General features: G+C 45.1%; 7 non-coding genes across 7 annotated transcripts; all 7 read left to right on the top strand.

Moving 5' to 3' along the window:
* Positions 1 to 2,849: 2,849 nt before the first annotated feature.
* LOC135053014 (small nucleolar RNA U3) lies at positions 2,850 to 3,069 on the top strand. The gene has a single exon (XR_010242422.1). It is a non-coding gene; the product is annotated as a small nucleolar RNA U3 (small nucleolar RNA).
* Positions 3,070 to 6,089: 3,020 nt separating this feature from the next.
* Positions 6,090 to 6,309, top strand: LOC135052973 (small nucleolar RNA U3). Its single transcript, XR_010242389.1, has one exon. It is a non-coding gene; the product is annotated as a small nucleolar RNA U3 (small nucleolar RNA).
* Positions 6,310 to 9,324: 3,015 nt separating this feature from the next.
* Positions 9,325 to 9,544, top strand: LOC135053012 (small nucleolar RNA U3). The gene has a single exon (XR_010242421.1). It is a non-coding gene; the product is annotated as a small nucleolar RNA U3 (small nucleolar RNA).
* A 3,014-nt stretch (positions 9,545 to 12,558) lies between these two features.
* Positions 12,559 to 12,778, top strand: LOC135053011 (small nucleolar RNA U3). Its single transcript, XR_010242420.1, has one exon. It is a non-coding gene; the product is annotated as a small nucleolar RNA U3 (small nucleolar RNA).
* A 3,015-nt stretch (positions 12,779 to 15,793) lies between these two features.
* Positions 15,794 to 16,013, top strand: LOC135053040 (small nucleolar RNA U3). Its single transcript, XR_010242443.1, has one exon. It is a non-coding gene; the product is annotated as a small nucleolar RNA U3 (small nucleolar RNA).
* A 3,023-nt stretch (positions 16,014 to 19,036) lies between these two features.
* On the top strand, positions 19,037 to 19,256 carry LOC135053010 (small nucleolar RNA U3). Its single transcript, XR_010242419.1, has one exon. It is a non-coding gene; the product is annotated as a small nucleolar RNA U3 (small nucleolar RNA).
* Positions 19,257 to 22,277: 3,021 nt separating this feature from the next.
* On the top strand, positions 22,278 to 22,497 carry LOC135052972 (small nucleolar RNA U3). The gene has a single exon (XR_010242388.1). It is a non-coding gene; the product is annotated as a small nucleolar RNA U3 (small nucleolar RNA).
* Positions 22,498 to 23,898: the final 1,401 nt, after the last annotated feature.

Genomic DNA, 23,898 nt, shown 5'->3' with positions numbered 1-23,898 from the left:
GGCCGATGGTTTCCACTTCTACAGAATCAAATTGAAAAGGACTGTCAATTGGAGGGAACAAAAAAAATATTGATGATTGTGGATCATTGCTTTCTGATGTCCATTCCTGTTGTGTGGCAAATTCAGGCACATTAGTAGTGATTTATCCCTATTACTGAGCTGACTTTATATCTTCAAAATATTTTCAAGTGAAGCTTATTTGGGGATTGTCACTTCAAACTGGAAGTATTCTTAACACTATATGGCAAGTGCAGTTCTGCATGAATGGCCAGCAGGTGGTGCTCCATGTAACACTGCAGCTCTCTGCTCTGAGCTCCAGCACAAAAAAATAAAAGCAAAACTGTCACGACTCATGGCATTGTCCCCTTCTCTGCACATAGGCACCTGGCACTCCTGTCACGGCAGTGTCCCCCTCTACTGCATCCATACACCCGAGTCTCCTGTCGCGGCAGTGTCTGCCTTGGGCATGAAGGGCCCACCGGGGAACTGCAATGGTAGGGGACCGTATTTTAGGATGTGGACAGTCTCCAGAGAGGGGGGGGGGGGGTGGCCAGCTGCCACAGAGGCTTGGCTAATCATTTTATAGTAAAAACTGCTTGTTCATGCTTAATTATGTACCAGATTAATAACAGTAATGCAGAAAAAACACCATAGTCCTGTGCACTATAAGGCAACATGTGCGTAATCTATCATTCAAGTGCACAATCTGGAACCTGATCCCTAGAAGAGAAGGTGGGGCCCGCCGAGGGTTTCCCCTGTGCCCCTGCTGGACAGTCCAACCCTCTGTCACGGCATCATGTCCACTGCTCTGTATGCAGGACTTGATTCAAAGATGTACATAAAGCAAATGGTTTATGTACGTCTACGATGGTGGGCGCATGTGTGATCGCACGCAGTGTCCTCTGTGACGCAAGTCTGATGGACAGTCTGCAGACGTGTGGGGTGGGTAGATTTCACTAAAACAGGAAGTTGTACCTCTATTTTCTGGGAGTGGCGAGGCCAGGCTCTGCATCGTCTGATGCAAATTTCCTGGCCCCAGCAGCGCAAACAGCCTGGCCATCCTGAGTACTCGGTTGATGTTTACGCAATTGATCCGATGCTGTCTCTTTGGATGCAGAAGCACCCTGAGGACGCTTCGAGCTGTTGTACGTACTGTAGGGCTCCTGCCTGAAGCATCCAAAGGGCACTCCAGGTGGCACTGCTGCAGCAATACTGACTGCAGGGCAGCACCGATCGCAGACCCCTAGTTATGGCCCTGGTCCAGTGTAAGTGCTGAGTTTCTAGGTCTGATTATAAGTTGTACGGCAAGCAGTAGCAGCCATTAGATCACTTGCGTGAACATCGCCCATCTGAGCAACCAGGTTACTCAGGATGGCCTGGGGTTTCACTCTGCCAAGACCAGGAATTCTGCACTGGAGGACGCAGACCCTGGCCTCGGCAAGCCTACAAAACAGGGGTGGGATAACACCATTTTGGCCACAGCATGTGAATCATGTTGAGGCTTAGGGGGCCCTGCGAGCAATCTCGCAGTCACAGATCACCAAACATCACAGTTGTATGGAAACGGCTGCGTTTGCGTACAACTCTGAATTAGACCCTCTGTTTCACAACCTATTTATGTACATGCTCACAAGACATAGGGATGGACGTTTGAGGTCGATGGCTACCAATCAACAGTCTTTCCAATTCGATCAAAGTACCCTTTTCCACTAAATTGCGAGGATTCGATGGTTGCCAATCCGATGTTCAGGTACTTCTGTGCATTTGCGGACACCCGGAAAGGGGTGTCCGCAGCTCAGGTAAATGCACGCTTGCACAAAGCTCTGAAAGATTCTACACATGTTCACAGTAAAGCAATTGATGGTTACACCATTGCAATCATTCAATGTGCATGGCTGCGTTTGATGTCATCAGCCCGGCAACCAATTAATGCCAGGCTTCCGATGTCCATACCTGCTGTGGCGTGATGGGAAGCCTTCCGGGGAGCAGAGGACACATTATTTTGGAAGCATTTGTGATGTAAGGTAGAGTAGTTGCAACATTTCAGTACATATTTCGGGGAATCCCCTTTTTTTTAATATGAAAACCATTTAGAGGAAATCCATGCCAAATGAAGGCTAGCAGTGAAACTAACATGGTTCATTTGAATATCTTTATGGTTTTATTACAAATTACACCCAAAAGCAAGCAGGAGGTGGTTTGTATGTCATTTGTCGTGTTTATTCCCCATGTTTACTCATTTTTGTCATAAAAGAAAGATATAAAAGGTAGTATCTTTGTTACATTAATATTATGTAATCTATCGCTCTTATTACTCTTCAAATACCAGCCTACATATGAGGTTCTGTTGCATCGAACATCCCCCCAGCGTAAAATGAACTAACAGTAGAGGAACAGAAACAAAAGCACCCATCCCACAGCAAATATAACATGATCGTTAGTGATCTACCAAGCAGAATTGTCACCATGCCAGAAAAGCACGTGTTTAGACTTTGTTTTTCTCTATAACATATGTTTGGTTTTGTGATCCTGACATTCTGTGTGCATAGTCCGTTATTAGCTGAGGCTGTTGTTGCTGCTTTAAGCTGTGTCTCGGCTGTTTCAGAGGTGCTTCCTGGTTGGCCAGAGTATCTTAAATATGCAGATGAGCAAGTGAGTGCACAATCATAGAAGAATACATTCTGTAAGAAAAGCTGAGTCCATCGTTGGTCCACATTTTAAAGGCAGCATAGTTTCTTACTATCTGATATATTCAAGATATGTTCAACTGTGAGATCATTTTAAAAATCTCCATTATATTAAAAAGACTCTCCTTCCCACAGCAGTAAAAATGCTAGGCTGTTATGGTTAAGACTATACTTTCAGGGATCATTTCTATAGGTTTTAACTTTTGGAAATGTGCTCTAAAGTGTCCAGACCTACCAACCATGAGGAAGAGCAATAGTAATCTTTTCTGAGCGCGAAGTGAGCTCTCAGTGCTGCTTCATTGTAGCTGCTGTTTGCTTTTGATGACCGTTCCTTTTCTTCTATCATGGGAGAAATGGAGGAAGAGATTACAAGCTGAGTGGTTGTTTTTAATGCTTGTTAATGACAGATTTTCTTATGGCTCCATGTGTACTGCTATTGTCATGTGGCATGATGTAATGTGCCCAAAAACATTGATAATGTGCTCATGTCAAAGGATCCCTGCAAGGGACATGGTGACATCACCAAACATTAGGAACAAGCCATCGGAACAAAGGGGCCGATGGTTTACACTTCTACAGAATCAAATTGAAAAGGACTGTCAATTGGAGGGAACAAAAAAAATATTGATGATTGTGGATCATTGCTTTCTGATGTCCATTCCTGTTGTGTGGCAAATTCAGGCACATTAGTAGTGATTTATCCCTATTACTGAGCTGGCTTTATATCTTCAAAATATTTTCAAGTGAAGCTTATTTGGGGATTGTCACTTCAAACTGGAAGTATTCTTAACACTATATGGCAAGTGCAGTTCTGCATGAATGGCCAGCAGGTGGTGCTCCATGTAACACTGCAGCTCTCTGCTCTGAGCTCCAGCACAAAAAAAGAAAAGCAAAACTGTCACGACTCATGGCATTGTCCCCTTCTCTGCACATAGGCACCTGGCACTCCTGTCACGGCAGTGTCCCCCTCTACTGCATCCATACACCCGAGTCTCCTGTCGCGGCAGTGTCTGCCTTGGGCATGAAGGGCCCACCGGGGAACTGCAATGGTAGGGGACCGTATTTTAGGATGTGGACAGTCTCCAGAGGGGGGGGGGGGGTGGCCAGCTGCCACAGAGGCTTGGCTAATCATTTTATAGTAAAAACTGCTTGTTCATGCTTAATAATGTACCAGATTAATAACAGTAATGCAGAAAAAACACCATAGTCCTGTGCACTATAAGGCAACATGTGCGTAATCTATCATTCAAGTGCACAATCTGGAACCTGATCCCTAGAAGAGAAGGTGGGGCCCGCCGAGGGTTTCCCCTGTGCCCCTGCTGGACAGTCCAACCCTCTGTCACGGCATCATGTCCACTGCTCTGTATGCAGGACTTGATTCAAAGATGTACATAAAGCAAATGGTTTATGTACGTCTACGATGGTGGGCGCATGTGTGATCGCACGCAGTGTCCTCTGTGACGCAAGTCTGATGGACAGTCTGCAGACGTGTGGGGTGGGTAGATTTCACTAAAACAGGAAGTTGTACCTCTATTTTCTGGGAGTGGCGAGGCCAGGCTCTGCATCGTCTGATGCAAATTTCCTGGCCCCAGCAGCGCAAACAGCCTGGCCATCCTGAGTACTCGGTTGATGTTTACGCAATTGATCCGATGCTGTCTCTTTGGATGCAGAAGCACCCTGAGGACGCTTCGAGCTGTTGTACGTACTGTAGGGCTCCTGCCTGAAGCATCCAAAGGGCACTGCAGGTGGCACTGCTGCAGCAATACTGACTGCAGGGCAGCACCGATCGCAGACCCCTAGTTATGGCCCTGGTCCAGTGTAAGTGCTGAGTTTCTAGGTCTGATTATAAGTTGTACGGCAAGCAGTAGCAGCCATTAGATCACTTGCGTGAACATCGCCCATCTGAGCAACCAGGTTACTCAGGATGGCCTGGGGTTTCACTCTGCCAAGACCAGGAATTCTGCACTGGAGGACGCAGACCCTGGCCTCGGCAAGCCTACAAAACAGGGGTGGGATAACACCATTTTGGCCACAGCATGTGAATCATGTTGAGGCTTAGGGGGCCCTGCGAGCAATCTCGCAGTCACAGATCACCAAACATCACAGTTGTATGGAAACGGCTGCGTTAGCGTACAACTCTGAATTAGACCCTCTGTTTCACAACCTATTTATGTACATGCTCACAAGACATAGGGATGGACGTTTGAGGTCGATGGCTACCAATCAACAGTCTTTCCAATTCGATCAAAGTACCCTTTTCCACTAAATTGCGAGGATTCGATGGTTGCCAATCCGATGTTCAGGTACTTCTGTGCATTTGCGGACTCCCGGAAAGGGGTGTCCGCAGCTCAGGTAAATGCACGCTTGCACAAAGCTCTGAAAGATTCTACACATGTTCACAGTAAAGCAATTGATGGTTACACCATTGCAATCATTCAATGTGCATGGCTGCGTTTGATGTCATCAGCCCGGCAACCAATTAATGCCAGGCTTCCGATGTCCATACCTGCTGTGGCGTGATGGGAAGCCTTCCGGGGAGCAGAGGACACATTATTTTGGAAGCATTTGTGATGTAAGGTAGAGTAGTTGCAACATTTCAGTACATATTTCGGGGAATCCCCTTTTTTTTAATATGAAAACCATTTAGAGGAAATCCATGCCAAATGAAGGCTAGCAGTGAAACTAACATGGTTCATTTGAATATCTTTATGGTTTTATTACAAATTACACCCAAAAGCAAGCAGGAGGTGGTTTGTATGTCATTTGTCGTGTTTATTCCCCATGTTTACTCATTTTTGTCATAAAAGAAAGATATAAAAGGTAGTATCTTTGTTACATTAATATTATGTAATCTATCGCTCTTATTACTCTTCAAATACCAGCCTACATATAAGGTTCTGTTGCATCGAACATCCCCCCAGCGTAAAATGAACTAACAGTAGAGGAACAGAAACAAAAGCACCCATCCCACAGCAAATATAACATGATCGTTAGTGATCTACCAAGCAGAATTGTCACCATGCCAGAAAAGCACGTGTTTAGACTTTGTTTTTCTCTATAACATATGTTTGGTTTTGTGATCCTGACATTCTGTGTGCATAGTCCGTTATTAGCTGAGGCTGTTGTTGCTGCTTTAAGCTGTGTCTCGGCTGTTTCAGAGGTGCTTCCTGGTTGGCCAGAGTATCTTAAATATGCAGATGAGCAAGTGAGTGCACAATCATAGAAGAATACATTCTGTAAGAAAAGCTGAGTCCATCGTTGGTCCACATTTTAAAGGCAGCATAGTTTCTTACTATCTGATATATTCAAGATATGTTCAACTGTGAGATCATTTTAAAAATCTCCATTATATTAAAAAGACTCTCCTTCCCACAGCAGTAAAAATGCTAGGCTGTTATGGTTAAGACTATACTTTCAGGGATCATTTCTATAGTTTTTAACTTTTGGAAATGTGCTCTAAAGTGTCCAGACCTACCAACCATGAGGAAGAGCAATAGTAATCTTTTCTGAGCGCGAAGTGAGCTCTCAGTGCTGCTTCATTGTAGCTGCTGTTTGCTTTTGATGACTGTTCCTTTTCTTCTATCATGGGAGAAATGGAGGAAGAGATTACAAGCTGAGTGGTTGTTTTTAATGCTTGTTAATGACAGATTTTCTTATGGCTCCATGTGTACTGCTATTGTCATGTGGCATGATGCGATGTGCCCAAAAACATTGATAATGTGCTCATGTCAAAGGATCCCTGCAAGGGACATGGTGACATCACCAAACATTAGGAACAAGCCATCGGAACAAAGGGGCCGATGGTTTCCACTTCTACAGAATCAAATTGAAAAGGACTGTCAATTGGAGGGAACAAAAAAAATATTGATGATTGTGGATCATTGCTTTCTGATGTCCATTCCTGTTGTGTGGCAAATTCAGGCACATTAGTAGTGATTTATCCCTATTACTGAGCTGGCTTTATATCTTCAAAATATTTTCAAGTGAAGCTTATTTGGGGATTGTCACTTCAAACTGGAAGTATTCTTAACACTATATGGCAAGTGCAGTTCTGCATGAATGGCCAGCAGGTGGTGCTCCATGTAACACTGCAGCTCTCTGCTCTGAGCTCCAGCACAAAAAAATAAAAGCAAAACTGTCACGACTCATGGCATTGTCCCCTTCTCTGCACATAGGCACCTGGCACTCCTGTCACGGCAGTGTCCCCCTCTACTGCATCCATACACCCGAGTCTCCTGTCGCGGCAGTGTCTGCCTTGGGCATGAAGGGCCCACCGGGGAACTGCAATGGTAGGGGACCGTATTTTAGGATGTGGACAGTCTCCAGAGGGGGGGGTGGCCAGCTGCCACAGAGGCTTGGCTAATCATTTTATAGTAAAAACTGCTTGTTCATGCTTAATAATGTACCAGATTAATAACAGTAATGCAGAAAAAACACCATAGTCCTGTGCACTATAAGGCAACATGTGCGTAATCTATCATTCAAGTGCACAATCTGGAACCTGATCCCTAGAAGAGAAGGTGGGGCCCGCCGAGGGTTTCCCCTGTGCCCCTGCTGGACAGTCCAACCCTCTGTCACGGCATCATGTCCACTGCTCTGTATGCAGGACTTGATTCAAAGATGTACATAAAGCAAATGGTTTATGTACGTCTACGATGGTGGGCGCATGTGTGATCGCACGCAGTGTCCTCTGTGACGCAAGTCTGATGGACAGTCTGCAGACGTGTGGGGTGGGTAGATTTCACTAAAACAGGAAGTTGTACCTCTATTTTCTGGGAGTGGCGAGGCCAGGCTCTGCATCGTCTGATGCAAATTTCCTGGCCCCAGCAGCGCAAACAGCCTGGCCATCCTGAGTACTCGGTTGATGTTTACGCAATTGATCCGATGCTGTCTCTTTGGATGCAGAAGCACCCTGAGGACGCTTCGAGCTGTTGTACGTACTGTAGGGCTCCTGCCTGAAGCATCCAAAGGGCACTCCAGGTGGCACTGCTGCAGCAATACTGACTGCAGGGCAGCACCGATCGCAGACCCCTAGTTATGGCCCTGGTCCAGTGTAAGTGCTGAGTTTCTAGGTCTGATTATAAGTTGTACGGCAAGCAGTAGCAGCCATTAGATCACTTGCGTGAACATCGCCCATCTGAGCAACCAGGTTACTCAGGATGGCCTGGGGTTTCCCTCTGCCAAGACCAGGAATTCTGCACTGGAGGACGCAGACCCTGGCCTCGGCAAGCCTACAAAACAGGGGTGGGATAACACCATTTTGGCCACAGCATGTGAATCATGTTGAGGCTTAGGGGGCCCTGCGAGCAATCTCGCAGTCACAGATCACCAAACATCACAGTTGTATGGAAACGGCTGCGTTTGCGTACAACTCTGAATTAGACTCTCTGTTTCACAACCTATTTATGTACATGCTCACAAGACATAGGGATGGACGTTTGAGGTCGATGGCTACCAATCAACAGTCTTTCCAATTCGATCAAAGTACCCTTTTCCACTAAATTGCGAGGATTCGATGGTTGCCAATCCGATGTTCAGGTACTTCTGTGCATTTGCGGACTCCCGGAAAGGGGTGTCCGCAGCTCAGGTAAATGCACGCTTGCACAAAGCTCTGAAAGATTCTACACATGTTCACAGTAAAGCAATTGATGGTTACACCATTGCAATCATTCAATGTGCATGGCTGCGTTTGATGTCATCAGCCCGGCAACCAATTAATGCCAGGCTTCCGATGTCCATACCTGCTGTGGCGTGATGGGAAGCCTTCCGGGGAGCAGAGGACACATTATTTTGGAAGCATTTGTGATGTAAGGTAGAGTAGTTGCAACATTTCAGTACATATTTCGGGGAACCCCCTTTTTTTTAATATGAAAACCATTTAGAGGAAATCCATGCCAAATGAAGGCTAGCAGTGAAACTAACATGGTTCATTTGAATATCTTTATGGTTTTATTACAAATTACACCCAAAAGCAAGCAGGAGGTGGTTTGTATGTCATTTGTCGTGTTTATTCCCCATGTTTACTCATTTTTGTCATAAAAGAAAGATATAAAAGGTAGTATCTTTGTTACATTAATATTATGTAATCTATCGCTCTTATTACTCTTCAAATACCAGCCTACATATGAGGTTCTGTTGCATCGAACATCCCCCCAGCGTAAAATGAACTAACAGTAGAGGAACAGAAACAAAAGCACCCATCCCACAGCAAATATAACATGATCGTTAGTGATCTACCAAGCAGAATTGTCACCATGCCAGAAAAGCACGTGTTTAGACTTTGTTTTTCTCTATAACATATGTTTGGTTTTGTGATCCTGACATTCTGTGTGCATAGTCCGTTATTAGCTGAGGCTGTTGTTGCTGCTTTAAGCTGTGTCTCGGCTGTTTCAGAGGTGCTTCCTGGTTGGCCAGAGTATCTTAAATATGCAGATGAGCAAGTGAGTGCACAATCATAGAAGAATACATTCTGTAAGAAAAGCTGAGTCCATCGTTGGTCCACATTTTAAAGGCAGCATAGTTTCTTACTATCTGATATATTCAAGATATGTTCAACTGTGAGATCATTTTAAAAATCTCCATTATATTAAAAAGACTCTCCTTCCCACAGCAGTAAAAATGCTAGGCTGTTATGGTTAAGACTATACTTTCAGGGATCATTTCTATAGGTTTTAACTTTTGGAAATGTGCTCTAAAGTGTCCAGACCTACCAACCATGAGGAAGAGCAATAGTAATCTTTTCTGAGCGCGAAGTGAGCTCTCAGTGCTGCTTCATTGTAGCTGCTGTTTGCTTTTGATGACCGTTCCTTTTCTTCTATCATGGGAGAAATGGAGGAAGAGATTACAAGCTGAGTGGTTGTTTTTAATGCTTGTTAATGACAGATTTTCTTATGGCTCCATGTGTACTGCTATTGTCATGTGGCATGATGCAATGTGCCCAAAAACATTGATAATGTGCTCATGTCAAAGGATCCCTGCAAGGGACATGGTGACATCACCAAACATTAGGAACAAGCCATCGGAACAAAGGGGCCGATGGTTTACACTTCTACAGAATCAAATTGAAAAGGACTGTCAATTGGAGGGAACAAAAAAAATATTGATGATTGTGGATCATTGCTTTCTGATGTCCATTCCTGTTGTGTGGCAAATTCAGGCACATTAGTAGTGATTTATCCCTATTACTGAGCTGGCTTTATATCTTCAAAATATTTTCAAGTGAAGCTTATTTGGGGATTGTCACTTCAAACTGGAAGTATTCTTAACACTATATGGCAAGTGCAGTTCTGCATGAATGGCCAGCAGGTGGTGCTCCAGGTAACACTGCAGCTCTCTGCTCTGAGCTCCAGCACAAAAAAATAAAAGCAAAACTGTCACGACTCATGGCATTGTCCCCTTCTCTACACATAGGCACCTGGCACTCCTGTCACGGCAGTGTCCCCCTCTACTGCATCCATACACCCGAGTCTCCTGTCGCGGCAGTGTCTGCCTTGGGCATGAAGGGCCCACCGGGGAACTGCAATGGTAGGGGACCGTATTTTAGGATGTGGACAGTCTCCAGAGGGGGGGGTGGCCAGCTGCCACAGAGGCTTGGCTAATCATTTTATAGTAAAAACTGCTTGTTCATGCTTAATAATGTACCAGATTAATAACAGTAATGCAGAAAAAACACCATAGTCCTGTGCACTATAAGGCAACATGTGCGTAATCTATCATTCAAGTGCACAATCTGGAACCTGATCCCTAGAAGAGAAGGTGGGGCCCGCCGAGGGTTTCCCCTGTGCCCCTGCTGGACAGTCCAACCCTCTGTCACGGCATCATGTCCACTGCTCTGTATGCAGGACTTGATTCAAAGATGTACATAAAGCAAATGGTTTATGTACGTCTACGATGGTGGGCGCATGTGTGATCGCACGCAGTGTCCTCTGTGACGCAAGTCTGATGGACAGTCTGCAGACGTGTGGGGTGGGTAGATTTCACTAAAACAGGAAGTTGTACCTCTATTTTCTGGGAGTGGCGAGGCCAGGCTCTGCATCGTCTGATGCAAATTTCCTGGCCCCAGCAGCGCAAACAGCCTGGCCATCCTGAGTACTCGGTTGATGTTTACGCAATTGATCCGATGCTGTCTCTTTGGATGCAGAAGCACCCTGAGGACGCTTCGAGCTGTTGTACGTACTGTAGGGCTCCTGCCTGAAGCATCCAAAGGGCACTGCAGGTGGCACTGCTGCAGCAATACTGACTGCAGGGCAGCACCGATCGCAGACCCCTAGTTATGGCCCTGGTCCAGTGTAAGTGCTGAGTTTCTAGGTCTGATTATAAGTTGTACGGCAAGCAGTAGCAGCCATTAGATCACTTGCGTGAACATCGCCCATCTGAGCAACCAGGTTACTCAGGATGGCCTGGGGTTTCCCTCTGCCAAGACCAGGAATTCTGCACTGGAGGACGCAGACCCTGGCCTCGGCAAGCCTACAAAACAGGGGTGGGATAACACCATTTTGGCCACAGCATGTGAATCATGTTGAGGCTTAGGGGGCCCTGCGAGCAATCTCGCAGTCACAGATCACCAAACATCACAGTTGTATGGAAACGGCTGCGTTTGCGTACAACTCTGAATTAGACTCTCTGTTTCACAACCTATTTATGTACATGCTCACAAGACATAGGGATGGACGTTTGAGGTCGATGGCTACCAATCAACAGTCTTTCCAATTCGATCAAAGTACCCTTTTCCACTAAATTGCGAGGATTCGATGGTTGCCAATCCGATGTTCAGGTACTTCTGTGCATTTGCGGACTCCCGGAAAGGGGTGTCCGCAGCTCAGGTAAATGCACGCTTGCACAAAGCTCTGAAAGATTCTACACATGTTCACAGTAAAGCAATTGATGGTTACACCATTGCAATCATTCAATGTGCATGGCTGCGTTTGATGTCATCAGCCCGGCAACCAATTAATGCCAGGCTTCCGATGTCCATACCTGCTGTGGCGTGATGGGAAGCCTTCCGGGGAGCAGAGGACACATTATTTTGGAAGCATTTGTGATGTAAGGTAGAGTAGTTGCAACATTTCAGTACATATTTCGGGGAACCCCCTTTTTTTAATATGAAAACCATTTAGAGGAAATCCATGCCAAATGAAGGCTAGCAGTGAAACTAACATGGTTCATTTGAATATCTTTATGGTTTTATTACAAATTACACCCAAAAGCAAGCAGGAGGTGGTTTGTATGTCATTTGTCGTGTTTATTCCCCATGTTTACTCATTTTTGTCATAAAAGAAAGATATAAAATGTAGTATCTTTGTTACATTAATATTATGTAATCTATCGCTCTTATTACTCTTCAAATACCAGCCTACATATGAGGTTCTGTTGCATCGAACATCCCCCCAGCGTAAAATGAACTAACAGTAGAGGAACAGAAACAAAAGCACCCATCCCACAGCAAATATAACATGATCGTTAGTGATCTACCAAGCAGAATTGTCACCATGCCAGAAAAGCACGTGTTTAGACTTTGTTTTTCTCTATAACATATGTTTGGTTTTGTGATCCTGACATTCTGTGTGCATAGTCCGTTATTAGCTGAGGCTGTTGTTGCTGCTTTAAGCTGTGTCTCGGCTGTTTCAGAGGTGCTTCCTGGTTGGCCAGAGTATCTTAAATATGCAGATGAGCAAGTGAGTGCACAATCATAGAAGAATACATTCTGTAAGAAAAGCTGAGTCCATCGTTGGTCCACATTTTAAAGGCAGCATAGTTTCTTACTATCTGATATATTCAAGATATGTTCAACTGTGAGATCATTTTAAAAATCTCCATTATATTAAAAAGACTCTCCTTCCCACAGCAGTAAAAATGCTAGGCTGTTATGGTTAAGACTATACTTTCAGGGATCATTTCTATAGGTTTTAACTTTTGGAAATGTGCTCTAAAGTGTCCAGACCTACCAACCATGAGGAAGAGCAATAGTAATCTTTTCTGAGCGCGAAGTGAGCTCTCAGTGCTGCTTCATTGTAGCTGCTGTTTGCTTTTGATGACCGTTCCTTTTCTTCTATCATGGGAGAAATGGAGGAAGAGATTACAAGCTGAGTGGTTGTTTTTAATGCTTGTTAATGACAGATTTTCTTATGGCTCCATGTGTACTGCTATTGTCATGTGGCATGATGCAATGTGCCCAAAAACATTGATAATGTGCTCATGTCAAAGGATCCCTGCAAGGGACATGGTGACATCACCAAACATTAGGAACAAGCCATCGGAACAAAGGGGCCGATGGTTTACACTTCTACAGAATCAAATTGAAAAGGACTGTCAATTGGAGGGAACAAAAAAAATATTGATGATTGTGGATCATTGCTTTCTGATGTCCATTCCTGTTGTGTGGCAAATTCAGGCACATTAGTAGTGATTTATCCCTATTACTGAGCTGGCTTTATATCTTCAAAATATTTTCAAGTGAAGCTTATTTGGGGATTGTCACTTCAAACTGGAAGTATTCTTAACACTATATGGCAAGTGCAGTTCTGCATGAATGGCCAGCAGGTGGTGCTCCATGTAACACTGCAGCTCTCTGCTCTGAGCTCCAGCACAAAAAAATAAAAGCAAAACTGTCACGACTCATGGCATTGTCCCCTTCTCTGCACATAGGCACCTGGCACTCCTGTCACGGCAGTGTCCCCCTCTACTGCATCCATACACCCGAGTCTCCTGTCGCGGCAGTGTCTGCCTTGGGCATGAAGGGCCCACCGGGGAACTGCAATGGTAGGGGACCGTATTTTAGGATGTGGACAGTCTCCAGAGGGGGGGGTGGCCAGCTGCCACAGAGGCTTGGCTAATCATTTTATAGTAAAAACTGCTTGTTCATGCTTAATAATGTACCAGATTAATAACAGTAATGCAGAAAAAACACCATAGTCCTGTGCACTATAAGGCAACATGTGCGTAATCTATCATTCAAGTGCACAATCTGGAACCTGATCCCTAGAAGAGAAGGTGGGGCCCGCCGAGGGTTTCCCCTGTGCCCCTGCTGGACAGTCCAACCCTCTGTCACGGCATCATGTCCACTGCTCTGTATGCAGGACTTGATTCAAAGATGTACATAAAGCAAATGGTTTATGTACGTCTACGATGGTGGGCGCATGTGTGATCGCACGCAGTGTCCTCTGTGACGCAAGTCTGATGGACAGTCTGCAGACGTGTGGGGTGGGTAGATTTCACTAAAACAGGAAGTTGTACCTCTATTTTCTGGGAGTGGCGAGGCCAGGCTCTGCATCGTCTGATGCAAATTTCCTGGCCCCAGCAGCGCAAACAGCCTGGCCATCCTGAGTACTCGGTTGATGTTTACGCAATTGATCCGATGCTGTCTCTTTGGATGCAGAAGCACCCTGAGGACGCTTCGAGCTGTTGTACGTACTGTAGGGCTCCTGCCTGAAGCATCCAAAGGGCACTCCAGGTGGCACTGCTGCAGCAATACTGACTGCAGGGCAGCACCGATCGCAGACCCCTAGTTATGGCCCTGGTCCAGTGTAAGTGCTGAGTTTCTAGGTCTGATTATAAGTTGTACGGCAAGCAGTAGCAGCCATTAGATCACTTGCGTGAACATCGCCCATCTGAGCAACCAGGTTACTCAGGATGGCCTGGGGTTTCCCTCTGCCAAGACCAGGAATTCTGCACTGGAGGACGCAGACCCTGGCCTCGGCAAGCCTACAAAACAGGGGTGGGATAACACCATTTTGGCCACAGCATGTGAATCATGTTGAGGCTTAGGGGGCCCTGCGAGCAATCTCGCAGTCACAGATCACCAAACATCACAGTTGTATGGAAACGGCTGCGTTTGCGTACAACTCTGAATTAGACCCTCTGTTTCACAACCTATTTATGTACATGCTCACAAGACATAGGGATGGACGTTTGAGGTCGATGGCTACCAATCAACAGTCTTTCCAATTCGATCAAAGTACCCTTTTCCACTAAATTGCGAGGATTCGATGGTTGCCAATCCGATGTTCAGGTACTTCTGTGCATTTGCGGACACCCGGAAAGGGGTGTCCGCAGCTCAGGTAAATGCACGCTTGCACAAAGCTCTGAAAGATTCTACACATGTTCACAGTAAAGCAATTGATGGTTACACCATTGCAATCATTCAATGTGCATGGCTGCGTTTGATGTCATCAGCCCGGCAACCAATTAATGCCAGGCTTCCGATGTCCATACCTGCTGTGGCGTGATGGGAAGCCTTCCGGGGAGCAGAGGACACATTATTTTGGAAGCATTTGTGATGTAAGGTAGAGTAGTTGCAACATTTCAGTACATATTTCGGGGAACCCCCTTTTTTTTAATATGAAAACCATTTAGAGGAAATCCATGCCAAATGAAGGCTAGCAGTGAAACTAACATGGTTCATTTGAATATCTTTATGGTTTTATTACAAATTACACCCAAAAGCAAGCAGGAGGTGGTTTGTGTATCATTTGTCGTGTTTATTCCCCATGTTTACTCATTTTTGTCATAAAAGAAAGATATAAAAGGTAGTATCTTTGTTACATTAATATTATGTAATCTATCGCTCTTATTACTCTTCAAATACCAGCCTACATATGAGGTTCTGTTGCATCGAACATCCCCCCAGCGTAAAATGAACTAACAGTAGAGGAACAGAAACAAAAGCACCCATCCCACAGCAAATATAACATGATCGTTAGTGATCTACCAAGCAGAATTGTCACCATGCCAGAAAAGCACGTGTTTAGACTTTGTTTTTCTCTATAACATATGTTTGGTTTTGTGATCCTGACATTCTGTGTGCATAGTCCGTTATTAGCTGAGGCTGTTGTTGCTGCTTTAAGCTGTGTCTCGGCTGTTTCAGAGGTGCTTCCTGGTTGGCCAGAGTATCTTAAATATGCAGATGAGCAAGTGAGTGCACAATCATAGAAGAATACATTCTGTAAGAAAAGCTGAGTCCATCGTTGGTCCACATTTTAAAGGCAGCATAGTTTCTTACTATCTGATATATTCAAGATATGTTCAACTGTGAGATCATTTTAAAAATCTCCATTATATTAAAAAGACTCTCCTTCCCACAGCAGTAAAAATGCTAGGCTGTTATGGTTAAGACTATACTTTCAGGGATCATTTCTATAGGTTTTAACTTTTGGAAATGTGCTCTAAAGTGTCCAGACCTACCAACCATGAGGAAGAGCAATAGTAATCTTTTCTGAGCGCGAAGTGAGCTCTCAGTGCTGCTTCATTGTAGCTGCTGTTTGCTTTTGATGACCGTTCCTTTTCTTCTATCATGGCAGAAATGGAGGAAGAGATTACAAGCTGAGTGGTTGTTTTTAATGCATGTTAATGACAGATTTTCTTATGGCTCCATGTGTACTGCTATTGTCATGTGGCATGATGCGATGTGCCCAAAAACATTGATAATGTGCTCATGTCAAAGGATCCCTGCAAGGGACATGGTGACATCACCAAACATTAGGAACAAGCCATCGGAACAAAGGGGCCGATGGTTTCCACTTCTACAGAATCAAATTGAAAAGGACTGTCAATTGGAGGGAACAAAAAAAATATTGATGATTGTGGATCATTGCTTTCTGATGTCCATTCCTGTTGTGTGGCAAATTCAGGCACATTAGTAGTGATTTATCCCTATTACTGAGCTGGCTTTATATCTTCAAAATATTTTCAAGTGAAGCTTATTTGGGGATTGTCACTTCAAACTGGAAGTATTCTTAACACTATATGGCAAGTGCAGTTCTGCATGAATGGCCAGCAGGTGGTGCTCCATGTAACACTGCAGCTCTCTGCTCTGAGCTCCAGCACAAAAAAATAAAAGCAAAACTGTCACGACTCATGGCATTGTCCCCTTCTCTGCACATAGGCACCTGGCACTCCTGTCACGGCAGTGTCCCCCTCTACTGCATCCATACACCCGAGTCTCCTGTCGCGGCAGTGTCTGCCTTGGGCATGAAGGGCCCACCGGGGAACTGCAATGGTAGGGGACCGTATTTTAGGATGTGGACAGTCTCCAGAGAGGGGGGGGGGGGGGTGGCCAGCTGCCACAGAGGCTTGGCTAATCATTTTATAGTAAAAACTGCTTGTTCATGCTTAATTATGTACCAGATTAATAACAGTAATGCAGAAAAAACACCATAGTCCTGTGCACTATAAGGCAACATGTGCGTAATCTATCATTCAAGTGCACAATCTGGAACCTGATCCCTAGAAGAGAAGGTGGGGCCCGCCGAGGGTTTCCCCTGTGCCCCTGCTGGACAGTCCAACCCTCTGTCACGGCATCATGTCCACTGCTCTGTATGCAGGACTTGATTCAAAGATGTACATAAAGCAAATGGTTTATGTACGTCTACGATGGTGGGCGCATGTGTGATCGCACGCAGTGTCCTCTGTGACGCAAGTCTGATGGACAGTCTGCAGACGTGTGGGGTGGGTAGATTTCACTAAAACAGGAAGTTGTACCTCTATTTTCTGGGAGTGGCGAGGCCAGGCTCTGCATCGTCTGATGCAAATTTCCTGGCCCCAGCAGCGCAAACAGCCTGGCCATCCTGAGTACTCGGTTGATGTTTACGCAATTGATCCGATGCTGTCTCTTTGGATGCAGAAGCACCCTGAGGACGCTTCGAGCTGTTGTACGTACTGTAGGGCTCCTGCCTGAAGCATCCAAAGGGCACTCCAGGTGGCACTGCTGCAGCAATACTGACTGCAGGGCAGCACCGATCGCAGACCCCTAGTTATGGCCCTGGTCCAGTGTAAGTGCTGAGTTTCTAGGTCTGATTATAAGTTGTACGGCAAGCAGTAGCAGCCATTAGATCACTTGCGTGAACATCGCCCATCTGAGCAACCAGGTTACTCAGGATGGCCTGGGGTTTCACTCTGCCAAGACCAGGAATTCTGCACTGGAGGACGCAGACCCTGGCCTCGGCAAGCCTACAAAACAGGGGTGGGATAACACCATTTTGGCCACAGCATGTGAATCATGTTGAGGCTTAGGGGGCCCTGCGAGCAATCTCGCAGTCACAGATCACCAAACATCACAGTTGTATGGAAACGGCTGCGTTTGCGTACAACTCTGAATTAGACCCTCTGTTTCACAACCTATTTATGTACATGCTCACAAGACATAGGGATGGACGTTTGAGGTCGATGGCTACCAATCAACAGTCTTTCCAATTCGATCAAAGTACCCTTTTCCACTAAATTGCGAGGATTCGATGGTTGCCAATCCGATGTTCAGGTACTTCTGTGCATTTGCGGACACCCGGAAAGGGGTGTCCGCAGCTCAGGTAAATGCACGCTTGCACAAAGCTCTGAAAGATTCTACACATGTTCACAGTAAAGCAATTGATGGTTACACCATTGCAATCATTCAATGTGCATGGCTGCGTTTGATGTCATCAGCCCGGCAACCAATTAATGCCAGGCTTCCGATGTCCATACCTGCTGTGGCGTGATGGGAAGCCTTCCGGGGAGCAGAGGACACATTATTTTGGAAGCATTTGTGATGTAAGGTAGAGTAGTTGCAACATTTCAGTACATATTTCGGGGAATCCCCTTTTTTTTAATATGAAAACCATTTAGAGGAAATCCATGCCAAATGAAGGCTAGCAGTGAAACTAACATGGTTCATTTGAATATCTTTATGGTTTTATTACAAATTACACCCAAAAGCAAGCAGGAGGTGGTTTGTATGTCATTTGTCGTGTTTATTCCCCATGTTTACTCATTTTTGTCATAAAAGAAAGATATAAAAGGTAGTATCTTTGTTACATTAATATTATGTAATATATCGCTCTTATTACTCTTCAAATACCAGCCTACATATGAGGTTCTGTTGCATCGAACATCCCCCCAGCGTAAAATGAACTAACAGTAGAGGAACAGAAACAAAAGCACCCATCCCACAGCAAATATAACATGATCGTTAGTGATCTACCAAGCAGAATTGTCACCATGCCAGAAAAGCACGTGTTTAGACTTTGTTTTTCTCTATAACATATGTTTGGTTTTGTGATCCTGACATTCTGTGTGCATAGTCCGTTATTAGCTGAGGCTGTTGTTGCTGCTTTAAGCTGTGTCTCGGCTGTTTCAGAGGTGCTTCCTGGTTGGCCAGAGTATCTTAAATATGCAGATGAGCAAGTGAGTGCACAATCATAGAAGAATACATTCTGTAAGAAAAGCTGAGTCCATCGTTGGTCCACATTTTAAAGGCAGCATAGTTTCTTACTATCTGATATATTCAAGATATGTTCAACTGTGAGATCATTTTAAAAATCTCCATTATATTAAAAAGACTCTCCTTCCCACAGCAGTAAAAATGCTAGGCTGTTATGGTTAAGACTATACTTTCAGGGATCATTTCTATAGGTTTTAACTTTTGGAAATGTGCTCTAAAGTGTCCAGACCTACCAACCATGAGGAAGAGCAATAGTAATCTTTTCTGAGCGCGAAGTGAGCTCTCAGTGCTGCTTCATTGTAGCTGCTGTTTGCTTTTGATGACCGTTCCTTTTCTTCTATCATGGGAGAAATGGAGGAAGAGATTACAAGCTGAGTGGTTGTTTTTAATGCTTGTTAATGACAGATTTTCTTATGGCTCCATGTGTACTGCTATTGTCATGTGGCATGATGTAATGTGCCCAAAAACATTGATAATGTGCTCATGTCAAAGGATCCCTGCAAGGGACATGGTGACATCACCAAACATTAGGAACAAGCCATCGGAACAAAGGGGCCGATGGTTTACACTTCTACAGAATCAAATTGAAAAGGACTGTCAATTGGAGGGAACAAAAAAAATATTGATGATTGTGGATCATTGCTTTCTGATGTCCATTCCTGTTGTGTGGCAAATTCAGGCACATTAGTAGTGATTTATCCCTATTACTGAGCTGGCTTTATATCTTCAAAATATTTTCAAGTGAAGCTTATTTGGGGATTGTCACTTCAAACTGGAAGTATTCTTAACACTATATGGCAAGTGCAGTTCTGCATGAATGGCCAGCAGGTGGTGCTCCATGTAACACTGCAGCTCTCTGCTCTGAGCTCCAGCACAAAAAAATAAAAGCAAAACTGTCACGACTCATGGCATTGTCCCCTTCTCTGCACATAGGCACCTGGCACTCCTGTCACGGCAGTGTCCCCCTCTACTGCATCCATACACCCGAGTCTCCTGTCGCGGCAGTGTCTGCCTTGGGCATGAAGGGCCCACCGGGGAACTGCAATGGTAGGGGACCGTATTTTAGGATGTGGACAGTCTCCAGAGGGGGGGGGGGGGGTGGCCAGCTGCCACAGAGGCTTGGCTAATCATTTTATAGTAAAAACTGCTTGTTCATGCTTAATAATGTACCAGATTAATAACAGTAATGCAGAAAAAACACCATAGTCCTGTGCACTATAAGGCAACATGTGCGTAATCTATCATTCAAGTGCACAATCTGGAACCTGATCCCTAGAAGAGAAGGTGGGGCCCGCCGAGGGTTTCCCCTGTGCCCCTGCTGGACAGTCCAACCCTCTGTCACGGCATCATGTCCACTGCTCTGTATGCAGGACTTGATTCAAAGATGTACATAAAGCAAATGGTTTATGTACGTCTACGATGGTGGGCGCATGTGTGATCGCACGCAGTGTCCTCTGTGACGCAAGTCTGATGGACAGTCTGCAGACGTGTGGGGTGGGTAGATTTCACTAAAACAGGAAGTTGTACCTCTATTTTCTGGGAGTGGCGAGGCCAGGCTCTGCATCGTCTGATGCAAATTTCCTGGCCCCAGCAGCGCAAACAGCCTGGCCATCCTGAGTACTCGGTTGATGTTTACGCAATTGATCCGATGCTGTCTCTTTGGATGCAGAAGCACCCTGAGGACGCTTCGAGCTGTTGTACGTACTGTAGGGCTCCTGCCTGAAGCATCCAAAGGGCACTGCAGGTGGCACTGCTGCAGCAATACTGACTGCAGGGCAGCACCGATCGCAGACCCCTAGTTATGGCCCTGGTCCAGTGTAAGTGCTGAGTTTCTAGGTCTGATTATAAGTTGTACGGCAAGCAGTAGCAGCCATTAGATCACTTGCGTGAACATCGCCCATCTGAGCAACCAGGTTACTCAGGATGGCCTGGGGTTTCACTCTGCCAAGACCAGGAATTCTGCACTGGAGGACGCAGACCCTGGCCTCGGCAAGCCTACAAAACAGGGGTGGGATAACACCATTTTGGCCACAGCATGTGAATCATGTTGAGGCTTAGGGGGCCCTGCGAGCAATCTCGCAGTCACAGATCACCAAACATCACAGTTGTATGGAAACGGCTGCGTTAGCGTACAACTCTGAATTAGACCCTCTGTTTCACAACCTATTTATGTACATGCTCACAAGACATAGGGATGGACGTTTGAGGTCGATGGCTACCAATCAACAGTCTTTCCAATTCGATCAAAGTACCCTTTTCCACTAAATTGCGAGGATTCGATGGTTGCCAATCCGATGTTCAGGTACTTCTGTGCATTTGCGGACTCCCGGAAAGGGGTGTCCGCAGCTCAGGTAAATGCACGCTTGCACAAAGCTCTGAAAGATTCTACACATGTTCACAGTAAAGCAATTGATGGTTACACCATTGCAATCATTCAATGTGCATGGCTGCGTTTGATGTCATCAGCCCGGCAACCAATTAATGCCAGGCTTCCGATGTCCATACCTGCTGTGGCGTGATGGGAAGCCTTCCGGGGAGCAGAGGACACATTATTTTGGAAGCATTTGTGATGTAAGGTAGAGTAGTTGCAACATTTCAGTACATATTTCGGGGAATCCCCTTTTTTTTAATATGAAAACCATTTAGAGGAAATCCATGCCAAATGAAGGCTAGCAGTGAAACTAACATGGTTCATTTGAATATCTTTATGGTTTTATTACAAATTACACCCAAAAGCAAGCAGGAGGTGGTTTGTATGTCATTTGTCGTGTTTATTCCCCATGTTTACTCATTTTTGTCATAAAAGAAAGATATAAAAGGTAGTATCTTTGTTACATTAATATTATGTAATCTATCGCTCTTATTACTCTTCAAATACCAGCCTACATATAAGGTTCTGTTGCATCGAACATCCCCCCAGCGTAAAATGAACTAACAGTAGAGGAACAGAAACAAAAGCACCCATCCCACAGCAAATATAACATGATCGTTAGTGATCTACCAAGCAGAATTGTCACCATGCCAGAAAAGCACGTGTTTAGACTTTGTTTTTCTCTATAACATATGTTTGGTTTTGTGATCCTGACATTCTGTGTGCATAGTCCGTTATTAGCTGAGGCTGTTGTTGCTGCTTTAAGCTGTGTCTCGGCTGTTTCAGAGGTGCTTCCTGGTTGGCCAGAGTATCTTAAATATGCAGATGAGCAAGTGAGTGCACAATCATAGAAGAATACATTCTGTAAGAAAAGCTGAGTCCATCGTTGGTCCACATTTTAAAGGCAGCATAGTTTCTTACTATCTGATATATTCAAGATATGTTCAACTGTGAGATCATTTTAAAAATCTCCATTATATTAAAAAGACTCTCCTTCCCACAGCAGTAAAAATGCTAGGCTGTTATGGTTAAGACTATACTTTCAGGGATCATTTCTATAGTTTTTAACTTTTGGAAATGTGCTCTAAAGTGTCCAGACCTACCAACCATGAGGAAGAGCAATAGTAATCTTTTCTGAGCGCGAAGTGAGCTCTCAGTGCTGCTTCATTGTAGCTGCTGTTTGCTTTTGATGACTGTTCCTTTTCTTCTATCATGGGAGAAATGGAGGAAGAGATTACAAGCTGAGTGGTTGTTTTTAATGCTTGTTAATGACAGATTTTCTTATGGCTCCATGTGTACTGCTATTGTCATGTGGCATGATGCGATGTGCCCAAAAACATTGATAATGTGCTCATGTCAAAGGATCCCTGCAAGGGACATGGTGACATCACCAAACATTAGGAACAAGCCATCGGAACAAAGGGGCCGATGGTTTCCACTTTTACAGAATCAAATTGAAAAGGACTGTCAATTGGAGGGAACAAAAAAAATATTGATGATTGTGGATCATTGCTTTCTGATGTCCATTCCTGTTGTGTGGCAAATTCAGGCACATTAGTAGTGATTTATCCCTATTACTGAGCTGGCTTTATATCTTCAAAATATTTTCAAGTGAAGCTTATTTGGGGATTGTCACTTCAAACTGGAAGTATTCTTAACACTATATGGCAAGTGCAGTTCTGCATGAATGGCCAGCAGGTGGTGCTCCATGTAACACTGCAGCTCTCTGCTCTGAGCTCCAGCACAAAAAAATAAAAGCAAAACTGTCACGACTCATGGCATTGTCCCCTTCTCTGCACATAGGCACCTGGCACTCCTGTCACGGCAGTGTCCCCCTCTACTGCATCCATACACCCGAGTCTCCTGTCGCGGCAGTGTCTGCCTTGGGCATGAAGGGCCCACCGGGGAACTGCAATGGTAGGGGACCGTATTTTAGGATGTGGACAGTCTCCAGAGGGGGGGGTGGCCAGCTGCCACAGAGGCTTGGCTAATCATTTTATAGTAAAAACTGCTTGTTCATGCTTAATAATGTACCAGATTAATAACAGTAATGCAGAAAAAACACCATAGTCCTGTGCACTATAAGGCAACATGTGCGTAATCTATCATTCAAGTGCACAATCTGGAACCTGATCCCTAGAAGAGAAGGTGGGGCCCGCCGAGGGTTTCCCCTGTGCCCCTGCTGGACAGTCCAACCCTCTGTCACGGCATCATGTCCACTGCTCTGTATGCAGGACTTGATTCAAAGATGTACATAAAGCAAATGGTTTATGTACGTCTACGATGGTGGGCGCATGTGTGATCGCACGCAGTGTCCTCTGTGACGCAAGTCTGATGGACAGTCTGCAGACGTGTGGGGTGGGTAGATTTCACTAAAACAGGAAGTTGTACCTCTATTTTCTGGGAGTGGCGAGGCCAGGCTCTGCATCGTCTGATGCAAATTTCCTGGCCCCAGCAGCGCAAACAGCCTGGCCATCCTGAGTACTCGGTTGATGTTTACGCAATTGATCCGATGCTGTCTCTTTGGATGCAGAAGCACCCTGAGGACGCTTCGAGCTGTTGTACGTACTGTAGGGCTCCTGCCTGAAGCATCCAAAGGGCACTCCAGGTGGCACTGCTGCAGCAATACTGACTGCAGGGCAGCACCGATC

Source organism: Pseudophryne corroboree, chromosome 2, assembly GCF_028390025.1.
Source record: "Pseudophryne corroboree isolate aPseCor3 chromosome 2, aPseCor3.hap2, whole genome shotgun sequence".
Taxonomy (NCBI): domain Eukaryota; kingdom Metazoa; phylum Chordata; class Amphibia; order Anura; family Myobatrachidae; genus Pseudophryne; species Pseudophryne corroboree.
Note: the sequence above shows the minus strand (reverse complement) of the source record. Positions and strands in the feature narration are given on the sequence as shown.